Source organism: Topomyia yanbarensis, chromosome 2, assembly GCF_030247195.1.
Source record: "Topomyia yanbarensis strain Yona2022 chromosome 2, ASM3024719v1, whole genome shotgun sequence".
Taxonomy (NCBI): Eukaryota; Metazoa; Arthropoda; class Insecta; order Diptera; family Culicidae; genus Topomyia; species Topomyia yanbarensis.
This window is the reverse complement of record NC_080671.1, coordinates 189,641,735-189,658,751: the sequence shown is the minus strand read 5'-3', so window position 1 is coordinate 189,658,751 and position 17,017 is coordinate 189,641,735. Positions and strand designations below refer to the sequence as shown.

Genomic DNA, 17,017 nt, shown 5'->3' with positions numbered 1-17,017 from the left:
CTATAGGTGCTAACCCACCATTGCTTGAAGTTCGCATAATTGTAATCTGAAGATGGCAGTCATAAATTTTCCACACCCTTCGTTTAACCGCCGTCGTTAGTTGTCAGCTCCGATTAATGTCATTTAGACCGGAAATTTCTTCATTTTGTTGGTAGTAATAGCTCTTTCTCTTGGGCTCAGTGTATGAAGTACAGAACGCACACATCTCTGCATGGATCGCCCAACCAAAAATTTTTATATTCCTCAGTTGGGAAAAAGCACTTCTGCGATGCCCGGTGTAAATTTGTGCGTGGCACGACGCGGGGGAAGTGCGCTTGTTAGTAAAATGATGGGATTATAACGGTGCGAATTAATGTCCTTCCATTTGTAATCTTAATACGTGGATATTTATCACCGCATAGGTACGGGTATGAACAGCTTCGAGATAACATTTCTTCATTGGGTCATGAGCGCGTTGACATGGACATTAATCTCGATTATATAACCGGTTCTTCGGCAATCTTATTTTTAATAGGTAAGAAAAAGTTTGAAAAGATTCAATTTATTTAATAATAACACAAAACCTTTGAAACTGTTTCATACTGTCACAAAAGCAATAAGTGCCGTATAAGCAAAAACGTGTCACTATGCAAGCAACTATTTATAGTTTACAGTTAACTTTTTTTTTCTGACGAATCGATTGACTACTTTTTCTTAAAACCTTGGAAAACGAACGAGAAAACTTGAATTTTCATAATGGGAAGAGGTAAATGTTTCAGCGTGAAAATAACACTTTTTTCGCGATTTTTTTAGAAATTCGCATGAAGCGCATTATTACCAGGTAATAGTAATTACCTGATCAGTACATTTAGAACCTATGGTTTTGAGTATCATGGGTAGGGTTCGTCGCGGTTGCGGTGATTACCGCAACCGCGCGGTATTTACCGCACCCGACACTTTTTCCCGCAGATGCGGTGCGGGAAAGAGCTTTTACCGCGCGGTTTTACCGCAACCGCACCGCAAAAAAAAAAATTGATAAGGTGCCAATTCTGATTATTCTAAATTGATAAACAGACTGATATTACGAAAGAAAATCTAGCTGCGTCCGAAATATTTTGACGCTATTATATTTACGACATATTTTTGACTAGTTATTTTATACTTCTAAGTAAAACTTCACAAACTAACCATTTCAAATACATAAAATGCAAGATCCAAATAGAGACAAAATTGTTGGATCATTTAAAAACAATAAATTTGTACTCTTAAATCCAATTTAAAAGTGCATCACTTCTCCCGATTTCTGTTGGAAATCGTGGAATTATGAACCGTTTTCGATATCAATTTTTCAACTGTGAATTTTGATTAATTTAAAGGAATTAGAGATGAACTAATTATGCTGGGACTTAAACACAACCCAAAGAATATAATTATCTTCATCAAACCAAACGAATTTGAAGTAATTGGCAGTAAAGGATATACATGTATAAAAGCGTCCAAAATAAGGAGGGGTCCAAAGTAGGATGATTATTCTATCATTCGTTCTTCGACATCGTATTTCTATCTTCTTTGATTGTTGTGTAAATTCAATGTGAATTTTTCTGCAGTTAATTTTATTGGACTCTTTCTCAAAAAGTATGCTACATAACTTTTTTTCACGTACTTCCATTCAAATTTACTATAATTTTCTACCAAATTAAGTCCTAAAATTTTTCAGTTAAGACTATTTTGTAGCTTTTTTGAAGCATTTTTGCCAAACACTACATAGTTTGACTCCCGTTCACTTCAATTGAAGTTTTTGCCATTGGCTCTTTGGGAAAATATTAGAGGAAAATACATTAAACTTTCGAATTAGCCTTTAGAAAATTACACTTCATACATTTTTAAAGGGAGCAATCTTAGTTTTTGAATGAGAATACATCTGTTTCTTGAAGTATGCGGAAGTTAGAGTTTTGGGATATTCTGTCCGTAAAACTCCCTATTTTTAAAAATCATTTCTGCTGTATGCTACAAATCATACATTTTTTGCAGTTTTTCTAATGTTCAATAATTCTGTACCGGTTGAAATACAATATGTTTTTATTTCACTGTAATGGAATATATGCGCTACTATATAGAAGTACTGGTATTTTGACTTTAAATTTTTTTTGGTGAAATTCCTTTAAGAATGAAAGGTGGTTTTACTACGTAAATGCGGAAAACATCCATTTCATTTTCATATGTCAAAAACATTGAAATTATGAAAATTTAAAGAAAAAATATGCAACTTCATTTCTTACTACATTTTTATTCCATTTTTTCAAGTAACTGAAGGGTTGCTAAAATAAAAGTTTTCCTATTACTGCAGTTGAACTTTTTTGGATGTATAATGTTTACCTTAAAATGTACGCAATTTTTTAAATAGAATATTGAAAAGTTGATTTTTTTTTCATGAACATTACATTCTGAGTCTCTTAAAGTTAAATTTCGTGAGAATAATTATAATTATTTTATTATATATGGTTATACAAATGAACAATTTTTCAACACTATTTTTAAAAATATAAAAAATTTACCGCTTTTACCGCGCGGTGCGGTACGGTAAATAAAGTGCGGTTGCGGTAAGTGGTGCGGTTTTATTATTTTTTTGCGGTTGCGGTGCGGACAATCCGTTTACCGCCCACATCCGCACCGCGACGAACCCTAATCATGGGGACTTTGGGAAATTGTGAGAATGGAATCCAGATCTGTAACTGATCTTATAGTCGGGATCATATAGCTACCAAATCACATCAATTTTAAATGCGGGTATGAAAACACTCTAATGAAACTCATTCTGGAGCTATTAAATTGATCATAACCCTCAGATTTGTCACCCTGTTGAGCTCATCTTGGAAGGGATGTACAAACATATCGATAAGGCTGTTCGGCCATCCTTCAATGTCAGCTTCTTTCTCCGAACAGCCTAGATAAGCAGTGTAGTGTCGGTAGTGGTTGTTTCAACCGGCTAAGAATCACACTACGGATACCTGTTCCGGTGGTAAAAACCCACCAAATAGGGAACCCAAATTCCATAGTGTCATCCAACCCCTGGGTAAAATTGTTGAGGTGGTTTAAAATATTCTCAATGGCGAACGGAGCCTGGGAAGAGCTGAGCGAACTCCCCAGTATGCTGCATTACGCAGCGGAACGTTCACTCTACGCACCGAAGTTTTTTCACCGATGATCCGCTTAATTTTGCCGATTTTTTGTTGGCTGGTGGTTTGCTGAGACTCTCGGCTGATGGTAGTTCGGTGAAGTTTTGCTGAGTTTCGATTACCAAATTTCGATGTGCACAGACGAACCTGCCCTGAGGCCGTGTGGTATCCGACCAAGGATTGAACCACTGGGGTACTGCTTCCATGTCGTAGGTGGCGACTGAAAGTAGGAGTCCCTCAGTCAAGGTGTAGTTCCGTGCCGAGGACTGAAGGGTCTAAAATATGCCTGTCGTGCATTTTTAGTTTTGCCCTTACTGTGTTATGCGAATCTCTGACAGTGGATTATTATTTTCTTCGCAAATCGTGGCAATCAAATGATCGTGTCCCGTTTAAACTTGATATTGCTCGCTATATGCGTTAACGTCCAAACTTGCTTGGTGTCCTCTAGTTGTTGTGCAATTTATGTTGGAAATGAAATGTACAGTTCTCTAATCAACAACGGTTAGAATAGCCCAATCAATCTCCAGCGCAAACGTACAGCAACTATGAATTTATCTCGACTTATGCAGGAAGGTAAAGCTTCCATAGCATTGGTTCAAGAACCATATTTCCATATAGGAAACTCCAATTTTGGAAAGTTACTTAACACTGCCTTCATTGCTTACAACAAGGCAGGCATGACTAACCCATGTGAAATGTCTCGTGCTTGCATTCTTGCAAATAAGGCTATTGACGCGTGTCTCATATCGGAGCTCTCGCGATATCTATGTTGTCATAGTTACACTGACTCTCGGTAACGTAGACAATATATATATATATATATATATATATATATATATATATATATATATATATATATATATATATATATATATATATATATATATATATATATATATATATATATATATATATATATATATATATATATATATATATATATATATATATATATATATATATATATATATATATATATATATATATATATATATATATATATATATATATATATATATATATATATATATATATATATATATATATATATATATATATATATATATATATATATATATATATATATATATATATATATATATATATATATATATATATATATATATATATATATATATATATATATATATATATATATACTAAAAAAACTCCTTAAAAACCATAGATGCTGTTTATGTGACGGACGAAAAAGATGTTCTTAATTGTCTTCGACGCACACTTTTCAGGTTGTACCGATCGGGATCTGAACAATGTTCACAGATCTCATTCTGGTGATTCGAACTCGTGGGCTTTAGCACTCACATTGGCTATGAAGAAGCCAAGAGTTTTAGGCCTATCAGCTTAAGTTCATTTCTTCTGAAAGGTTTGCAACGGATAATCGATCATCACATCAGGAACATTAGTTTAGTTGAATGTTCACTGCACAAAATGCAACATGCATATCAGTATGGGAAATCCACGATCACTTTGCTTCACGATGTGCAACATTGAGAAAGCCTTCTTTCAAGCAATCTAGCTTGGGTGTATTCCTAGATATTGAGGGTGCTTTTGACAATGTGTCCTTCCAGTCTGTTCTGGAAGCGACGCGCGGTCATGGGATACCTGCATGTATCTCGGGCTGGATTAGGGTTGTGGTACCGGTAATACCGGTACCGCAAATCCCGGGAATACCGACCCATTTTTGGTACCGTAAAACCGGTACTGAACAAAAGCCAGTACCGGTATTTTCGGTACCATACATTTTTTTTATGAAAAAATGTTGACTCTCTAGGGGGGCCTGTTTCGAAATATCAGTCTTCAAGATGACTTTTAATTATATTAATTACCTTCTGTAAGTTAAACATTACTGTACTGAACGGTATGTTTAAATTCCTGCTTTATTTTGTCGAAATTAAATTTTAACGATATTGTACTAAATTCAAAATATTCACATCTAGCGTAAGAGATTAAAAATTTGCTATGTTTGGTTTCCGTTATTCACTGGGTGGCGCGTAACAAGACTATGGTCTAAGTCATGTCTTTGGTTTGCTCTTAAATCTTTATTCATAAAAGAACGAACAGCAATTTAGTAGCTAAGACTACTAAACTACTAGACTTGGTCGAAACCAATTTACAGAAAATCAAGAGAGGAAATGCGAGCAATCTGCTCGGATTTACTACCATTCTCGCTTTGATTAACTGTTGTTAATAGTGTTTCTTACATTTACCATCTGTTGAAGTCGACAAAAGTCGCATCGCTTAGCAGTTATTGATTTCAAAGTGGCGTAGATTTCGAAATAAAAGAAGGTGCCGCATACGAAAAATATTTTCTGTTGAAATGAGTCATGCCATTCCGAATCGATTAAAACAATAAACATGTTTTTTGATCAGCACAAATCAATCGTCTGAGAATAGGGTCATCAGTTTGAGCATTCAATTTCAATTTGAAGCTATTTTCGATTTTTTTAAAAAAATATTCGAGTACCGGTACTTTACTGGTACTACCGGTACTGAGGGCTTCAGTACCGTAGTACCGGTTCTCGCCAAAAAGGTCGGTACTGCGAACCCTAGGCTGGATAAATGCAATGCTTGGTAACCGCATTCTTTGCTCGTCACTGCGACAGACTGAGATACGGAAGTTGAGTATTTGCGGTTGTCCTCAGAGCGGCGTTCTGTCACCTTTGTTATGGAACTTGGTAGCCGACGGCTTGTTGAAGAAACTCAATGAGCTTGGATTTTCAACCTACGGGTTTGCTGACGATTACCAACTACTAATTACAGGATTTTGCATCGGAATAATCTTCGACTTAATGCAACAGGCATTAAGAGCTGTCGAACAGTGGTGTCCACAAGTTAAATTATCAGTTAACCCAAGCAAAATTTCAATGGTTCTTTTCACGAAGAAGCGAATAACAACCGGGGTTCGTTCCTTGCAGTGCTTTGATTCTGAGCTACTGTGTGCAGATCAAGTCAAATACGTTGGAGTTATATTGGATTCCAAACTGAATTGGTCTTCTCACATTGAGTTGAGAGTCAAGAAAGCGTGCATGGCCTTCGGGCAGTGCAGACTTTTGGAAAGACCTGGGGTCTCAAACCTAAATGCATCTATTGGATTGACACGACAATTGTACGTCCAATACTGTCATACGGATGCTTTGTGTTGTGGCAGAGGGGAGAAGTGATGACAGTCCAGTCAAAGCTAAACCATCTGCAAAGAATGGCACTCATGGCGTTGACTGGTGGTTTCACCACAACTCAGACTACTGCTCTTGAGGCACTTCTAAATATCAAACCATTACACATACACCTCAAACAAGAAGCACTATCATGTGCATGCAGACTGCAGGTTACTGAGCTTTGGAACAGTAACCATGTTGATCTTGCTACCAGTCAAACGCGATTGTGGTCACAAATGGTTACATGGGGTGAAGATATTCTTGCTCCCAGTGATATTGCACTTACATGTAATTTACCTTACAGGACATTCTATGTGAAGATTCCCTCTCGAGAGGAGTGATTGTCTGGCTATATGGAAAGGCAACAACAAACGCAAGTAGTCTGTTACACTGACGGTGCTCTGAAGGAGGGACGTGCTGGTGCTGGTGTCTACTGTCGTGAAATGAGATTGGAAAAATCTCACTCACTAGGTAGATACTATACTGTATTTCAAGCATAAATCTTTGCGATTATGTGCGGGGTACAATCGGTCCTTCAACTGAGTTTGTCCGGTAATGTTATAAACTTCTGCTCCGATAGTCAGGCTGCAACCAAGGCCCTTAGCTCAGACAAATCACGGTCCAAGCTAGTGATCGCGTGTCGAACCCAAATCGAAGAACTAAGCATTGTCAACACTTGTCGGGGTGCCTGAACATTCTGGAATTACTGGAAATGAATGGGATGACGAATTGGCCAGGGCAGGTTCAACGATTGACTTCGTTGGTCCTGAGCCCGCCCTGTCAATTTCGACAAGTTGGATAAGGGAAAAAATACGCTCCTGGGTTTCGTTCGAGCACCGTAATTATTGGAGAAATCTACAAACATGTCGCCAAACAAAGGCGTTTCAAGAAAAACTGTGCCCAGTGATATCGAAAAATCTCCTACATTTTTCGAAGCTCCACTGCGGCATACTGACCAGGGCTTTAACCTGCCACTGCAAACTCAATTACCATGGCAACTATTCAGCGCGCTGAGTCTTTTTTATGTGATCTTTGTGAATCCGATTACGGAACCTCATATCATCTGATATTGAACTGTCCAGCAGTAGCGCGATTGCGATTTTGAGTTTTCGGCCGTCCTTACATAGACGACAGCATGTTTGGACGATTGGAATTCAGAGGCATTCTAAAGTTTCTTATCTAATGTGGTAAAGAGCTTTAGGCTTACTCGCAGGCGAGTTGAACTACTTGTTAGTTTACTTACCCGTTGCTTCTTTTTGTTTTTGTACTGTTTTTTTCCACCCTTCCAATTCTACGTTCCTGCACCTCCTTGTCCTTTCCTTCCGCTCAGGAAATGACGAAAACACACGGCAAGGCACAAATCCCCGACTACATACGTAGAATGTGTCATTCAAGCCAATGTATTCTGATTCCTGATTCCCATCTGATTTCAAAAAAATTCCTTGTGTCACAAAGGTATTTTTCCGACATTACACCAAATCTCGACGCTTCATGACATTTCGATTGCGCTTAATTTTTGCATGGGGATTTTTTTTCAATGTGCAATACTTTTGAGGTATGTCCGGTTTGAATATTCAGGGTGACCACAAATATTGGCACTCTACCGTACATCGTATATATGAGACAACTTTGGGAACTTTGAACTGGTTGGTGGATTGTAGGTTAGGGTGCATATCATAAGATTTAAAGATGCTTTTATGATCTATAACTGATTTAGTTGATCATACATTCTTCGTTCCAGTTTCTAAGAAAATAAGTTGCATCCATTCATATGTCAAGTGAAGATAGATTATTATTCCTTTATTCAGACTTGTTTTTCAAATTATTTCCCTCATGATTTTTATCTCTTTCTTTATATTCTACAGTTGCGTCTTTGCGTCTGGCTCTAGGCACGTGCGTAAATGAACCTCCTGCAAAGACGCAAGTGTTCCTAAAATGGATGTAGAACAAGATATGTCAACAAAGACTACGAGCTTCCATTCAAAATCAAACACACTGGGCTACTGGGTTCGACCATATCCGATCCTCTTTCGGATCAAAAATAGTCCGCTAAGTATGCTAATACTCCGCAAGACGCAGAAATATTCAGTTGTGCCGGATATCTCTAAAGTTCGCTTAGATTAGCTCAGAATTGTGACAGTTTGTCTAAAGCAAACAAATGACATTATCGGCGACAAGACATACCTGCTCACAAAGTTGAGATCGATGGTGTAGTTATCGATTCAAACTTAGCATGAGTGGATCTACAGAAGGACAGGATTCCGGCAACTTTGTGATATTGCGGAACTTTTCCCGGCATCGGGGAGACTTGAATTTTTACGGTACGGCATGAAGTTATCTTGTCAATGATAACTAATCAAGCTTACTCTACGATCTTTGCTACAGTTTTGAAAAGGAGGCCTACACAATCCCGTTCCCCTTGTTTCTATGAAACTGAGAAAACGAGTGGAAAAATTTTGCAATGATTTTCGCTATTTTTCTTCGAATTTGAAATCTTTCTATTGTTCGTTGTATATTCTAGGCTAACAGGACTGTAGCGTAGCCTTCTGGTTTATTTGGTAGAGTCTCAGTTATGCACCTTTTTGCTGTCTATTTTGGCTTCTTGTTTTCAGTTCGACTTTCAATCAAAAATTTTGTGTGTATCTGGGAATGATACTCCTATCCTGACTTATTTTATGACTTAATCAAAAAAAAAAAATGCTTTACACAAAATTTCGTTTATAAAGAACGACAGATTCAAATGTCTACCACGTCCATAGAAATGCATAATATGTACCTCAAATCAACAGAACTTGTGTATCTTATCTTATTCTTGAAGATCTATAACGAAAAAATATTTAAGCACACTTTAAACAGCCGAAACAAAAATAATGAGCAAGTGACCGTTTGACGAAGCTAAAACCAGAAAAAAGATTTCATGAACAGTGCTACTTTCATTTGCTGATATGTTCTCGATTCTCAAATCAATCGACCTATCAAACACATCATTACGAAGTAAATTTACACTGCAATGCCGATATGAAATTAGTTTGGATTGGAAATGGTAATGATTTTTAGCTATCATATACTATCCAATATAAATGATTATGTATGTGTGTCAAATAGTGCCAATCAATTTTCTCAGTAATGGCTGAACCGATTTGCACAAACTTTATTTCAAATGAGCGGTTCTATTGCTATTGAATTTTTAGTTGATCCTAGTTCCAGTTCCTGAATTACGGGTTGAAGAGTGCGATCATACAGCAAATTCACTAATGACCTATCGAAGCATCTTTGACCTTATTGGCCACTTATGACGGTTCTTGAAAACCCCGCGAAAGCTCCTAAGATAATGTCACACCTATTTCTAAAGCCTGATTTTACAAACTGCGATATTATAACAATAATTATAATAATCTGCAACAAAAAAATGTCATCAAGATAGCGATAAAACACATTTTAGTGAGAACGTAGTATAAATCCATATTGAATACTAACTTAGAAGCTTGCATTTGTTCTTAACTGTTTTTTTTGCTGCTCATACGTCCAGTTAAGATAAAAAGGAAAGTGTACTCATATTATTATGCAATGTGGTAATAGGTATTGCCGATGGTGAAGCAACAGGACTACATAATAACAAAAAAGTGAAAAACGGGGTGTATCTGGAGAATTGTGAGTAAATTAATATTCCACGCATGCCGCTGTCTTACTTGCTGGCTTTGAAACGTGCTCGCAACGATCGAGTCATGAGGTCCGTCAGCTGGTGTACTACACATACCTTAGCTACACATAGAGGTAGTGCTATAATGGATTGGAATTAATGAATGGTTGCCGTTCTCGTCGTTAGTAAGGGCTCCCTTAAATCATTGAGAAGATCAACCCGCAGATCCTCGCATTATGTAGGTTAATTTTGATGAGCGCGTCAAGTAATCGATTAATTTTTATCGAATCATTGCATGGCATGAGCATGAAAAAAAATCAATCGTTTTATAAATTAACACGACTTCAGTGACACGTTGGTGACAATGTGATGAATAATATCAACTCATATGAAAATATTGTGTTGAATATTAATCTTACTGTACACGTGTCAATCTTGTACTAAATGCAATGGCGCAAGTTAAGGTTAAAAACCATACATATCAAACCTTTGTTCATTTAAGGTTGATAAACGTTTTTAATAACATCGATGTAAACACTTTATCGAAAAAGAAATCTCCTTCCCAGTAGACACAGAAAAAGAGTTACGATTGAAATTATATGCACTTACGAATAATGTCAATCTAATGCATGCGTAGTAATTAAGGTTGTTTAAAAGTAGACTACCGACCACTTTTTTTGGAAACAAATATTTCATTCGTATTGTAGGCTGATAGTGCAAAGATCCCAAATTGCGAAAAAAGCAAAAAAAGAGAAAGATACTGTGAGTGGATTGTTGCACAGCAAAAAAGATCCATAGGCAAATGCCTTAAAAACTAAGAGCCATCGCACTAAATAGCTGACTGACTAAGCAACTCTAGCAGTAACAGTTACTTTTAGTTTTCCTTCTTCGGCAGCAAGAGGATGGAATCGAACTTATGGTTTCTTCTTTCCATTCGTTATTAGATTGCGCCCACTTGAAAATTAACACGCAAAGCTGTCTCGGTTGACTTTAGGTTCGTTCCAGGTGCTGGCGATTCGTAAACACACCATCACTACACGAGCTGCCGGGCGTTGATACAAATTACCAACCAGGCCTGGTCTGGGAGGAGAACTTTGTCGGACTTGGAACCGCATCGGGGTAATAAAATTCAACATATTTGATGTTAAATGCAAAGTGGCGCTTTTCGCCCTGAATGGTGGCAATATTTACAGTTCATTCAACTTTATTAAAGTAGGTAAACTACGAAAGGATATGGCTGGCGCCTCTGGATTGATTAGAATTTATAAATTTTGGAATTTGGTTCAAGTTGAAAAAGGAATGAACAGATACATAATAAAGAACCTAATGTAATCACAGGTAGGGTACCATCACACACCCCATTATTTAGCAAAACACAACGCATTCAAAAAGAATTGACATTTGCAAAAGTTAGCAGTTAGTTGAAAACTATTGACTGACCCAAATTCAGAGGAAGAAAAAACGAGCATTTCGATCCCGAAAAGACTGCACGATCGGAACAATTGATCATAAGTACAACGTTCTGGCGAAAACAAGAATTCAATGGCTATTATTTTTATTTGGACAGCTGACAATCGATTGTTGTACTACAAATCTGACAACAAGACAACAATTATCGGTAAAATTTATACCACAATGTTATACAGTAATTTTTACATCACTTTTAGAAACTTTTAGAATTCTTGAAAACGGTCCCAAACGGTCCGAAATGTCGGATGAAGCCAAAATTGTTTGTTTTTGCTAAAAATTAGACTACAGATCTAAAATAATTAGAAACAGTCGACTCCAGTTCAAAAACATCTTACATACAGCAAAAATAACATGGTTTCCTATACCACCAGCACGCTCAAGCGAGTTGTGATTTCACTATGTAACGGTTCCAGACCATCAGAAACAATTAATGTCTTGTATGACTTCACACGGAACATTGATTTGAAAAGTAACGCGACCGCGATATCCTATAAAATCGAATCCACTCAAGAACTTCCACCAGAGGAAGAGTACAGGTTTTTTGCTGACTTTATTCTCGATAGTGTGGATCTTGAATAAACCACAACCCGCGAACACCCACGAACGGTTTCCTACCCCATGGTGGGACGAGGAGTGCTTAGAATTGTATGTGGCGAAGCCACTCAGCGTATAAAACCTTCCATATTGACGAGTTACCCGCTAGCTATAGGCAGTACGCTTTGGTAGACATGCGAATGAAGAGTCTAATGAAAGCCAAAAAACGTAGTTATCGGCGCTGGTTCGTCGATGGGTTAACGAGAGAAACAGTGATGAGCACTCTATGGGGTACGGCTTGACGTATGCGTAACCGAAACAGTAGCAACGAGAACGTGGAATATTCAAACCGTCGTATATACGCTTACGCCAAGAAGACTCTGTAAATAGTACAGTAAATATACCGCGCCACGTCTCTTCACGATAACGCGAACACCTTTTTCGAGGGTGGAGTTCTCACTTGCTTATCATGCAACAATAACGTCCCGCGGTTAGACAGAATAAAATTCAACTCGTTGAAAAAACTACCTGACACTGCGAAACGGCGCTTAGGAATTTATTCAACAAGTTCCTTTAGGGTAACATTGTCCCTTATGGCTGGAGTCAGGTGAAGGTCATCGCCATTTCAAAACCAGAAAAACCAGCCTCCGACCACAACTTGTACCGGACAATTGCAATGCTTTCCTGTATCCGGAAGCTGTTCGAGAAAATGATCCTGTTTTGATTTTAAAATTGGATTGAAGCAAATGGCTTACAATTTGCTTTCCCCAAAGGAAAAGCGACGAACGATTGTCTTGCCTTGCTCTCTACATGAATTCAAATAGCCTATACACTAGCAAACATCAGCTGGCATCAGTTTTCTTGGATATTGAAGGGGCTTTTGACTCCGTTTCTATCAACATTCGGTCATAGAAGCTGCACCAACATAGTTTTTCACCGAGTTTAAACAACTTTTTGCTAAACCTGTTGTCTGCAAAGCACATGCATTCTTCACGCGACTATTTCATAACATCGCAATTTGGCTACATGGGTCTACCTCAGAGCTTATTTCTAAGTCTTCTACACTACAACTTTTACGTGAATCACATTGACGACTGCCTTGTGCCTTCATGTACGCAACATGCAGACGACCAGATAGTCTCTGTAACATTGGACAATTTGTCTATTTGGGCATCGAGTTCTCCATGGAGAAAAGACTTTCTAGGAAATGTAAATCGGCGCAACTTCAGCTTCTACTAATGGGTATAATGATCAATCAGCTCTTCACATTTCAATATCTCGGGGTCTGTTGGTTAAAACCTGAACTACTGGTGTTAAAAAGTATATTATTTGTTGACTTCCCTTCCCAACTTTTAAACACAATTGTTCCCCTTCTTGTAAATGGAAGTACACTAAGATTCCGTTTTTGGCACGTTCCGTTTTTGGCATGCTCCCTTTTTGGCACACTCCGTTTTTGGCAACAAATGGGTTCCGTTTTTGACAACATTCTTGTTGTACATAATAAGTCTTTGAAAAATGTGCAGTAGTTTTTTTTCGTATCAATTGACATCACATTTGACTTTATTTCCAAACATGGAAGTCATATTAACCCTCAAAGGCGCAAATCTTTTTTTTTTAATTTTGTTAAAATTGTCTCGTAGATTTAATACATTACTGTGATCATTTTGAGATATTTTTCGCAATGTTGTTTTGAAACAGCGTTATACATTTATGGGTTAACTATATTTTACACTATACGTGTCGTATTTAATGATTACAATAAGTATAGAAATGTATTATTTATGTATAATATAACTGATAACAGTGTAACAGTGTAGTGTCTGAAGGAATCAATTTTTATAGTAAGACCCAGAGCCTGTGCACTGTAAGAGTCAAGTACAGAGGAATGCGCTACACTGCAGTTCTGAAGAAAATTTTCAATAGAACCTTAGTATCATTGCGAGCCTCTTTCTCTTTCGATTATTACGACGTCACTACAAAACTAAATTTTCAGTACATATCGAAAGCCCGTATTTAGGAATACAATACTGATAGCTTCCAAATAGTTTGTTTTAGCTTTATGATGTCTTTGGCAAATTTGTTAGTTTTTTTTGGCGATTATTTCAAATGAATAGAATTAGGGCGGTCCTTGTGGTTGGGATGTTCAAAGTATCGACTGTTTAGATATGTGAAGTTTACTTGCACAATGCCATACAATATAATATCACAAATAGATTGAAGCAAGTTTGCTGTATAAACAAGGCTGTCTATAATGGTTAATTTGTCATGATTTTTTACAGATTTGGTGTAGGGTGACTTGAAAAATTGTTCATTAATTTTCAGAAAGAAGAGATAACAGTCCCAGTAGCAAAATCAACACTACCATGCAGTGAATTGTTTGAGTTTTGACGTCCAGTGGGCCGAAGAAAAGCGCGATTTATATGACATGTTACACCTCCGTAAGAAGGGGCATTGTACTCGAGAAGTGCGCGAAGATTGTGAGAATTCTACTGGATGACGCACAGTGTCGCCTAACCGTACAAAACCTCAAAATTTTATTTTGGATTTAACATTTTTCTCTGTTTGTAAACAGGTTGAATAGAGTCTTCTCAAAATATTAGGTCTTGATGACAAAAGTTAGATTTTTTACAGACGTAAAATAGATTGTACATTCTGGAAAAAAAACTGTGTTCAAACCTATGTTATTCAAATGAATATATCGTTTTTGTTAAGATTCCGATTAAGGTCGAACTGATTTTATTAGTAAGGTTATTCGCTGGACTTGTATTTGCCATTCAATTTAGTCGACTTCTTCTCAGTCACTCTTTCTGAAGAACAAATAATAAATCGTGCGTTAATTTAAAATTATTTGTTCAAAGTGGTTGTACCTTTTTTCGAAACAGTTCGGAAAGATCACTTGTAGTTCATGAATCTTGAAAATTAGTGTACTTTTCGAAACTAAGTGTCTTGTTTTGCCCCTTTCTGTCCCGAGGTATGAATAAAGGTGATTTTTCATGAAGGTGACGCATGGTAACGTTTGATTACCCAGGGTTCGCAATATAATTTATAAATGTCTCTTAGCATTATCAACAATTGAAAAAAATGTGTATTCTGCTAAAAATTCACTAAACCAATTTTTTTAAATGAATTTTCAGATATAGTGCACTTTATATTCGTAAATGTTGAATTTTCAAACCACCCTAGGTGCCAAAATTTCGAAGTAAAAAAAATTAATACCAAATATTAATTCAGTGCCGTAAAATTACTCCAATGTGAAGTTTTCATCAAATTCGGACCACTTTTGAGGTTTTGTCCGACTTTTGTATGGAAGGTGATCTTTGTGCGACGACTGAATTTAATAAAAACATGAATTAAATTGAATTTTCTGTTTTTGCCTTTCTCAATAGAAAGGTATTGCAATTGCTCTGAAAACCGACTGTTTAATGGAGGCCTGGAGGGCCGAGTGACATATAACATTCGATTCAGTTCGTCGAGTTCGGCAAATGTCTGTGTGTATGTATGTATGTGTGTATATATGTGTGTATATGTATGTGCGTCTGTGTGTATGTGACCAAAAATGTCACTCATTTTTCTCAGAGATGGCTGAACCGATTTTGACAAACTTAGTCTCAAATGAATGGTAAAACGTTCCCATAGAATGCTATTGAATTTCTAATAGATCCGACTTCCGGTTCCGGAATTACAGGGTGATGAGTACGATCACGCAGAAGTGTCGATTTTAATGAATTTTTCAATGAATGTATAAAGGTGAAAATTTTTCCAAAATGTAACCACAACTACTTCGATTTGTAGTAATAGGTCACTAACAGCCATTCAAAGTCTCTTTGGTCACATTGGCTACCATCATAGGTTCCGGAAGCCCCGGCGGAAGCATCCAAATTCAGAATAACAGTCACATCGGTTTCTCAGAGATAGCTGGACCGATTCAACCAAACTTAGTCTCAAATGAAAGGTGTTGTGCCCCCGTAAATGGTTATTAAGTTTCATCCCGATCCGACTTTCGGTTCCGGAGTTACGGGTTGTGGCGTGCGAACACATAGCAAATTGCGATTCAAACCGATACTCCGATGAAAGCAAAAAAGGTAAAAATTTCTCAAACAACTTAAATTTGCAGTTCTAGGTCACCGACGGCCAACCAACCTTTCGTTGACTACATTGACCACCATAGACGGTTCCGGAAGTGCCCGGGAAAAGCGGCCATCTTTGAAAATTAACGAACTCACATCAGTTTCCCGGAAATGGTTGGGCCGATTTTCACAAACTTAGTCCCAAATGATAGCTATAATATCCCCACAGTCTATAAAATTTCGTACGGATCGCGTATATGGTTCCGGAAATATAGACTAAACCGGCCGGTCACATATGAAATTCCCATATAAGGCGGAGCTCAAAATTGTTTTTCAAGGGAGGAACCCCATGAAATTTCAGAAATCGAATTCGTAATTTTGATGGCAAACGTCTTTAAAATGCATGAAACGTCGAGATTTTATGTTATCTTGAATGACATTTTTGGGACTTTTTTGATTTCGCACCGTTTTGCCTTTCTCATATAGAAAGGTTATGCAATCACTCTGAAAAACGTCAACCTAATCCCGGCCAATTTTTTTTGACTCGCATAAGGTTTAACAGGGGCGTAGTTGATGGTTTAAGGAGAGGGGTTACACCCTCCCCCCCCTCTAGTGTTCACTCCCCTCCCTTAAAAATTTTCTTAAATCACCCCTCAGACCACCACCCCATCCAGCCCTCATACCCCTCCCCTTCAACCCCATCATCTTTAAACCACCACTAAATCACAAAGCATACCAATTTAAGCTGGGGAGTCGTTCGTTCATGCGACTTTCGCCCTCCTCACATACCCACCCCCGCATGACAAAATGAGTTAGCAAGCAGATAACATTGATCTAATGCTGATTAGGCTAATGAAGTACGATATTTTTTTGTTTCAAGTATTTCACCGTCGACGCGTAGCTCATCAAGTTCGTGGCTGGCAAGCAGGGCAGGAAAATTTCGAAAAATGAATTGATTGCTGTTCGAAGCTTCAC

At 37.4% G+C, this 17,017-nt stretch overlaps 1 protein-coding gene across 2 annotated transcripts in view; it reads right to left on the bottom strand.

The window, feature by feature from the left end:
* LOC131682486 (myosin-I heavy chain) overlaps positions 1–17,017 on the bottom strand; it is a 285,951-nt gene that overhangs the window by 25,884 nt on the left and 243,050 nt on the right. The window lies entirely within an intron of this gene.